Source organism: Amblyraja radiata, chromosome 1 (genome assembly GCF_010909765.2).
Source record: "Amblyraja radiata isolate CabotCenter1 chromosome 1, sAmbRad1.1.pri, whole genome shotgun sequence".
NCBI classification, from domain to species: domain Eukaryota; kingdom Metazoa; phylum Chordata; class Chondrichthyes; order Rajiformes; family Rajidae; genus Amblyraja; species Amblyraja radiata.
The window spans coordinates 53432299-53441285 of record NC_045956.1 but is presented as its reverse complement, the minus strand read 5'-3'; positions in this window follow the sequence as shown (position 1 = coordinate 53441285).

Here is an 8987-nt window from a genome sequence, read left to right as displayed (position 1 = left end):
TCCAAGTCACCTTGCAGCCTCCTAGAATCCTCCTCACAGCTAACGCTGCCCCCCAGCTTCGTGTCATCCGCAAACTTGGAGATGTTGCATTCAATTCCCTCGTCCAAATCATTAATATATATTGTAAATAGCTGGGGTCCCAGCACTGAGCCTTGCAGTACCCCACTAGTCACTGCCTGCCATTGTGAAAAGGAGCCGTTTACTCCTACTCTTTGCTTCCTGTCTGCCAGCCAGTTCTCTATCCACATCAATACTGAACCCCCAATACCGTGTGCTTTAAGTTAGTATACTAATCTCTTATGTGGGACCTTGTCGAAAGCCTTCTGAAAGTTCCTTGTTGCTTTTCCATTGACTTAACTCAAAAGCTGTGATCAAGGACAGTCAAAAGCCCATAACTTTCTTAAAAATTAAGAGAACTGAATGAAATTTTCAGTTATTATAGATTTAAGCATTCTGAAACAAATATGAAACAATCTTAGGTACACAAAAGTGCTGGAGAAACTCAGCGTGTGCAGCAGCATCTATGGAGCGAAGGAAATAGGCAATGTTTCGGGCCAAAACCAGTCTGAAGAAGGGTTTCGGCCCAAAACGTTGCCTATTTCCTTCGCTCCATAGATGCTGCTGCACCCGCTGAGTTTCTCCAGCATTTTTGTGTACCTTCGATTTTCCAACATCTGGAGTTCCTTCTTAAACATGAAACAATCTTACTTGGATGACCTGAAATTAAAGCATATAGTTAGTTAGTTACCCAAATGTAGCTAATCACAAAATTCAATTACTAGATCTAAACATCTATCCATTTCTTAAGAAAAGGTTAACATTTTTAAATAGCCTAAGTGTCCAAATAACATTCACACAATAATTCACAATAAAACATGATTTTTAAATCTCATTGTCATGAATTTATAGGCCAAATGGAAGTAATTTAGTGTTTAATTCCCATAAATTAATGGCCATTTAAATCATCTTGCGAGTGGGTTTCTGTGGAACGCGATGAATTGGAACATTGCGGTTGCGGTGAATTTAATCCCCATATCGGCAGGAAAAATACTGCCGGTTCGTATGGGGCCTAAATCACCTTTTCGCAACGTAAAATGTGGATTAAGGTCATCCTAAGAAGCACGTTTATATGTAAAATAAACGGCTTTCCTTTAGCTGTCCCGTACTTGAAATTCGTCCCCGTTGTCGGCGTTCACGGCATTAGAAGTGGCTTTTTAGTTTACTCCAGCGCTGAAATTGTCGGGCGATTTAAAAAAAAAGTTCACAGACCGGCAGTCAGAACAAATCTTCAGCATAAGCTGCAGCCCGAGAAAATAAAACTCCGGCAGGCAGGAGAAAAAACACATTTTAACCCCCCCCCCCCCCCACCTTCAAAGACGCCAAAGTCACGCACACGGCCAGTGACAGAACTGCAGTGCCGCTGAAGGCAAGTATTGTAACATACCTATAATTGGTGTTATCTACACACCCCCAAATAGTAGCCCGGATGTAGGGTGTAAGTTGCAGCAGGAGTTAAAACTGGCATGTAACAAAGGTAATGCCACTGCGGAGATGGGGATTTCAATATGCAGGTAGACTGGGAAAATCAGGTTGGTTCAGGACCCCAAGAAAGAGAGTTTGTAGAGTGCCTCCGAGATGGATTCTTAGAGCAGCTTGTAATGGAGCCGACCAGAGAAAAGGCAATTCTGGATTTAGTGTTGTCCAATGAACCAAATTCGATAAGAGAACTCGAGGTAAAGGAATGTAGGTAGTGGAGGTAGTGATCATAATATGATTAGTTTTAATCTGCAATTTGAGAAGGAGAAGGTTAAATCGGAAGTGGCAGTGATTCAGCTGAACAAAGGGGATTATTAAGGCATGAGAGAGGAGCTGGGCATGGTAGACTGGAAAGGGATACTAGCAGAAATGACGGTGGAACAGCAACGGCAGGAATTTTTGGGCATAATCCGGAAGACACAGGATCATTTGATTCCAAAAAGGAAGAAAGATTCTAAGGGGAGTAGGAGGCAAGAGTGGCTGACAAGAGAAGCTAGGGATAGAATAAAACTAAAAGAAAAGTGTAGCCGGGAGCCAGAGGATTGGGAAACTTTTATAGGACACCAGAAGGAAACAAAACGGGCAATACAGGCTGAAAAGATGAAGTAAGAAGGGAAGTTGGCCAGTAATATAAAGAAGGACAGTAAAAGCTTATTTAGATATGTTATGGGAAAAAGAGTAGCAAAAGAGTAGCAAAGTCAAATGTGGGTCCCTTGAAGGCAGACACGCGTAGAACAAGGAAATGGCAGAACAGTTGAGTCAAAGTCAAAAGTCAAAGTATCCTTCATTGTCATTCAGACCTTTCGGTCTGAATGAAATTTTGTTGCCTTGCATTCATACATATAATAAAAATAACAAAAACATACAAAAAACACAAATTTAACATCCACCACAGTGAGTTCACCAGGAACCTCCTCACTGTGATTGAAGGCAAAAGTCTTAAAGTCTTTGTCTCTTCCCTCCTTGTTCTCTCTCTGCGCTGAGGCGATCCAGGCCTCAGATGTTGTGACCCTGCGGGGTGATGGTAAGCAGGCCCTTACGAAGCTTTCCAAAAAGGGGGGTGGCATGACAGGATTACAAAAAATTTAACGTGAAATAGTGTGCGCGCTGCGCACATCATGAGTGTGAAGCGTGAAGTCCCTCGATGCCAGGGTCCAGGGTCCGCTGAAGGGCCCTGGAAGCTCTGGGGTTTTAGATGCTCTCTGATGCATTCTGAGCCTTATTTTGGAGCATTTTTGACCAATATTTTAGAACTTAACAGGAATCTGAGAGGTAGCTTTTTCACACAAAGGGTGCTGGGTGTATGGAACGAGCTGCCAGAGGAGGTAGTTAAGGCTGGGACTATCCTAATGCTTAAGAGACATTTGGACATGTACATGGATAGGACAGATTTAGATGGATATATGGGCCAAACGCCTGTGAGTGGGACTAGTTTAGATGGGACATGTTGGTCGGTGTGGGCAAGTTGGGCTGAAGGGCCTGTTTCCACACTGCATCATTCTATGACTAAAAAGTTAAGAAGAAAAATGCATGTAGATAAGTAGAGCAGATTCGAAAGAGGAGTGAAATGTAAAGGCAGAGAGAGGTTTATGGGTGGAAAGGAACATAGGAAAGAAGGGAGGAGAGTGGGCTTGGGCAGATGGGTGAAGGGAAAATAGACACAAAGTGCTGGAGTAACTCAGTGGGTCAGGCAGCATCTGCGGAGAATATGAATAAGCGACGTTTCGCAGAGTGCTGGAGTAACTCAGCCGGTCAGGCAGCATCTCTGGAGAACATGGATAGATGACATGTCACAGAGTGCTGGAGTAACTCAGTCAGGCAGCATCTCTGGAGATTATATTTCGGGTCAATACCGTTTGGCATGCATAGACATTCCTGAATGTTACCCAAACCATCGTGAGCTACTTTGTTACGGTGCTTGCCCTCTCCTATAATGTCTCTGCTTCCTTGGGTGGTGCAGGACAGGACACGAGCTTTGGGACATGGTGTGAAGCTGTTGCAGTCTGTCCCAGCCTGGTAAAAACCTGGATAGAGTGGATGTGGAGAGGATGTTTCCACTAGTTGGAGAGTCTAGGACCAGTGGCCACAGCGTCAGAATTAAAAGACATTCCTTTAGGAAGGAGATGAGCAGGAATTTCTTGTCAGAGGGTGGTGAACTGTGGAATTCATTGCCACAGACAGCTGTGGAGGTCAAGTCAATGGACATTTTTCAGGGGGAGATTGATAGATTCTTGATTGATACGGGTGTCAGAGGTAATGGGGAGAAGGGAGGAGAATGTGTTTGAGAGGGAAAGATAGATAGAGCCATAGAGTGATACAGTGTGGAAATAGGCCCTTTGGCCCAGCATTTCCCATCTACACTAGTCCCACCTGCCCACGTTTGATCCATATCCCTCCGAACCTGTCCTATCCATGTATCTGTCTAACGGTTTCCTAAATGTTGGGATAGTCCCCGCCTCAACTACCTCCTCTGGCAGCTTGTTCCATACACCTACCACCCTTTGTGTGAAAAACATACCCCTCAGATTCCTATTAAATCTTTTGCCGTTCACCTTAAACTGCTCCTCGATTCGCCTACTCTGGGCAAATGACTCAACCATATCTATTCAAATCATGATTTTATACACCTCTATTAGATCATCCCTCATCCTCCTGTGCTCCATGAAATAGAGACCCAGCCTACTCAACCTCTCCCTATAGCTCTGGCCCTCTAGTGCTGGCAACATCCTCGTAAATCTTCACTGTACCCTTTCCAGTTTGATGACATCTTTCCTATAACATGGTGCCCAGAACTGAATACAATACTCTGAATGCGGCCTCACCACCTTCTTATGCAACTGCAACATGTCCTCCCAACCTCCATACTCAGCCTGACCCACTGAGTTACTCCAGCACTCTGTGAAACGTCACAGAACAGGGCAAGATTAGCAAGTTTGCTGATGATACAGATGTGAGTGGTTTTGCTTATAGTGAAGATGGTTGTGAAAGATTGCAGCAGGATCTGGATCAATTAGCCAGGTGGGCAGAGGAATGGTTGATGGTTGCATGGTTCCTTGAAGGTCGTGTCGCAGATATATCAGGTGGTCAAAACGTATTTTGGCACTTTGGCCTTCATCAGTCAGAGTATTGAGTATAGAAGTTGTGAGGTCATGTTGCAGTTGTATAAGACGTTGGTGAGACCGCAGTTAGAATATTGTGTTCAGATCTGGGCACCATGTTATAGGAAAGACGTCAAATTGAAAAGAGTACAGAGATCCCCATCCTGGATCAGTCCAATCAGGGTTATGTCGTCCGCAAACTTGAGAAGCTTGACAGAGGTGTCTGTGGTGGTGCAGTCATTGGTGTGGCGAGAGTAGAGGAGAGGGGAGAGTACGCATCTAGCGGTGCTCCTATGCTGAGCGTTTGCGGGTCTGATGCTTTCCCGTCTCACCTGCTGCTCCCTGTCAGTCAGAAAGCAGGTGATCCACCGACAGAGGGGTTCAGGCACAGTCAACTCAGAAAGTTTGGAGTGTAGTAACTCTGGCACAATGGTGTTGAATGCAGAGCTAAAATCAACAAACAAAATCCTCACATAGGTCCCCTGGCGGTCTAGGTGCTGGAGGATGAAGTGTAGGCCCAGATTGACTGCATCATCCACAGATCTATTGACCCAATATGCAAAATGCAGAGGGTCCAGCAGAGGGATTGTGATATTTTTCAGCTTGGCCAGCACAAGCCTTTCAACGGTCTCCATGACTACAGAGGTCAGTGCAACAAGCCTGTAGTCATTAAGACCAATAACCTTACCTTTTTGGGTACAGGGACAATAGTGGAGATGTTGAAGCAGGCAGGGACAGTGCATCTTTGCAGGTACTGGTTAAAAATGAGTAATTGGGTGTGAAGTGTTGGTGGGGGTGGGAAAGGGTCTACTCTTTTCATTACTGGAGTCTTGCCTTATGTAGGTGTGAGGTGGTGAATGGGAAGGAGAGGGTGCAGGGTCCATTCTTTGCAGACGGGTCTGGCTGTGTTTGTTGGGGAGGGGGTACTAGGGTTACGTTTCTGATTTTCAAACCTGCAGTAAAACTCCTTCAGGTCGTTGGTCAGCTGACGATTGTCCAAAGAGCGGGGGGCTTTCCTCTTATAGCTGGTGATTTCTTGCATGCCCTTCCAAACTGAAGAAGAGTCACTAGCTGAGAACTTGCTCCTCAACTTCTCAGAGTACCTTTCCTTGGCAGCTCCGATTCCTCTTCTTAGCTCTTTATCGATTAGGCTATCTTTAGGCTTGACGCATATTTGACCCCCCCCCCCCGATCTCGAAATGGAAATGTTACATCTATATAGAATGATCCCATTAAAATGTATATTTATGTCACAAACTATGGAATTCATATTTTTCAGTATTATTATCAAGGAAAAGAAAGCAGTTCCAATTGTTTGATATTATTTGATATTGTTTAATATTATTCATATGGAGGAGAAAATATAATAGCTCTAAAACCTACCTTAATTTTGCAATCTCACTAAAGATAATCCCCCTTTCCCTCTTCCCTCCCCCATCTCTCACTCCCCTCCCTTCCCCTCTCTCTCTCCCCCTCCCACATCACAGTGTCGTCCACTGGGCCCACGGCCGAGCCTCCGAAGTCGGGTCCGCCGCCGGAACGCCAGAATGCCGCCACAGCTCCAAGTCGGGTCCGCCGCCGGAACAGGCACTTCGGATCTGTCTTCACTAAGGAACACACAAACAATCTCCCAGAAGTACTGGAGGACAGAGGATCTAAGGGGGTCGAGGAACTGAAAGAAATTTTAATTAGGCGAGAGATAGTATTGGGTAGGCTAATGGGACTGAAGGATGATAAATCCCCGGGGCCTGATGGATTACATCCCAGGGTCCTCAGAGAGGTGGCTCTAGAAATAGTGGACGCATTGGTGATCATTTTCCAATGTTCAATAGATTCAGGATCAGTTCCTGTTGGGATAGTCCCCGCCTCAACTACCTCCTCTGGCAGCTTGTTCCATACACCTACCACCCTTTGTGTGAAAAACATACCCCTCAGATTCCTATTAAATCTTTTGCCGTTCACCTTAAACTTATGTCCTCTGCTCCTCGATTCGCCTACTCTGGGCAAATGACTCAACCATATCTATTCAAATCATGATTTTATACACCTCTATTAGATCATCCCTCATCCTCCTGTGCTCCATGAAATAGAGACCCAGCCTACTCAACCTCTCCCTATAGCTCTGGCCCTCTAGTGCTGGCAACATCCTCGTAAATCTTCACTGTACCCTTTCCAGTTTGATGACATCTTTCCTATAACATGGTGCCCAGAACTGAATACAATACTCTGAATGCGGCCTCACCACCTTCTTATGCAACTGCAACATGTCCTCCCAACCTCCATACTCAGCCTGACCCACTGAGTTACTCCAGCACTCTGTGAAACGTCACAGAACAGGGCAAGATTAGCAAGTTTGCTGATGATACAGATGTGAGTGGTTTTGCTTATAGTGAAGATGGTTGTGAAAGATTGCAGCAGGATCTGGATCAATTAGCCAGATGGGCAGAGGAATGGTTGATGGTTGCATGGTTCCTTGAAGGTCGTGTCGCAGATATATCGCAGATATATCAGGTGGTCAAAACGTATTTTGGCACTTTGGCCTTCATCAGTCAGAGTATTGAGTATAGAAGTTGTGAGGTCATGTTGCAGTTGTATAAGACGTTGGTGAGACCGCAGTTAGAATATTGTGTTCAGATCTGGGCACCATGTTATAGGAAAGACGTCAGATTGAAAAGAGTACAGAGATCCCCATCCTGGATCAGTCCAATCAGGGTTATGTCGTCCGCAAACTTGAGAAGCTTGACAGAGGTGTCTGTGGTGGTGCAGTCATTGGTGTGGCGAGAGTAGAGGAGAGGGGAGAGTACGCATCTAGCGGTGCTCCTATGCTGAGCGTTTGCAGGTCCGAGATATGCTTTCCCGTCTCACATGCGGCTTCCTGTCAGTCAGAAAGCTGGTGATCCACCGACAGAGGGGTTCAGGCACAGTCAACTCAGAAAGTTTGGAGTGTAGTAACTCTGGCACAATGGTGTTGAATGCAGAGCTAAAATCAACAAACAAAATCCTCACATAGGTCCCCTGGCGGTCTAGGTGCTGGAGGATGAAGTGTAGGCCCAGATTAACTGCATCATCCACAGATCTATTGACCCAATATGCAAAATGCAGAGGGTCCAGCAGAGAGATTGTGATATTTTTCAGCTTGGCCAGCACAAGCCTTTCAACGGTCTCCATGACTACAGAGGTCAGTGCAACAAGCCTGTAGTCATTAAGACCAATAACCTTACCTTTTTGGGTACAGGGATAATAGTGGAGATGTTGAAGCAGGCAGGGACAGTGCATCTTTGCAGGTACTGGTTAAAAATGAGTAATTGGGTGTGAAGTGTTGGTGGGGGTGGGAAAGGGTCTACTCTTTTCATTACTGGAGTCTTGCCTTATGTAGGTGGTGAATGGGAAGGAGAGGGTGCAGGGTCCATTCTTTGCAGACTGGGGTCTGGCTGTGTTTGTTGGGGAGGGGGTACCAGGGTTACGTTTCTGATTTTAAAACCTGCAGTAAAACTCATTCAGGTAGTTCGTCAGGTGACGATTGTCCAAAGAGCGGGGGACTTTCCTCTTATAGCTGGTGATTTCTTGCATGCCCTTCCAAACTGAAGAATAGTCATTAGCTGAGAACTTGCTCCTCAACTTCTCAGAGTACCTTTCCTTGGCAGCTCCGATTCCTCTTCTTAGCTCTTTATCGATTAGGCTATCTTTAGGCTTGACGCATATTTGACCCCCCCCCCCCCCCGATCTCGAAATGGAAATGTTACATCTATATAGAATGATCCCATTAAAATGTATATTTATGTCACAAACTATAGAATTCATATTTTTCAGTATTATTATCAAGGAAAAGAAAGCAGTTCCAATTGTTTGATATTATTTGATATTGTTTAATATTATTCATATGGAGGAGAAAATATAATAGCTCTAAAACCTACCTTAATTTTGCAATCTCACTAAAGATAATCCTCCTTTCCCTCTTCCCTCCCCCATCTCTCACTCCCCTCCCTTCCCCTCTCTCTCTCCCCCTCCCACATCACAGTGTCGTCCACTGGGCCCACGGCCGAGCCTCCGGTCGGGTCCGCCGCCGGAACGCCAGAATGCCGCCACAGCTCCAAGTCGGGTCCGCCGCTGGAACAGGCACTTCGGATCTGTCTTCACTAAGGAACACACAAACAATCTCCCAGAAGTACTGGAGGACAGAGGATCTAAGAGGGTCGAGGAACTGAGAGAAATTTTAATTAGGCGAGAGATAGTATTGGGTAGGCTAATGGGACTGAAGGATGATAAATCCCCGGGGCCTGATGGACTGCATCCCAGGGTCCTCAGGGAGGTGGCTCTAAAAATAGTGGACGCATTGGTGATCATTTTCCAATG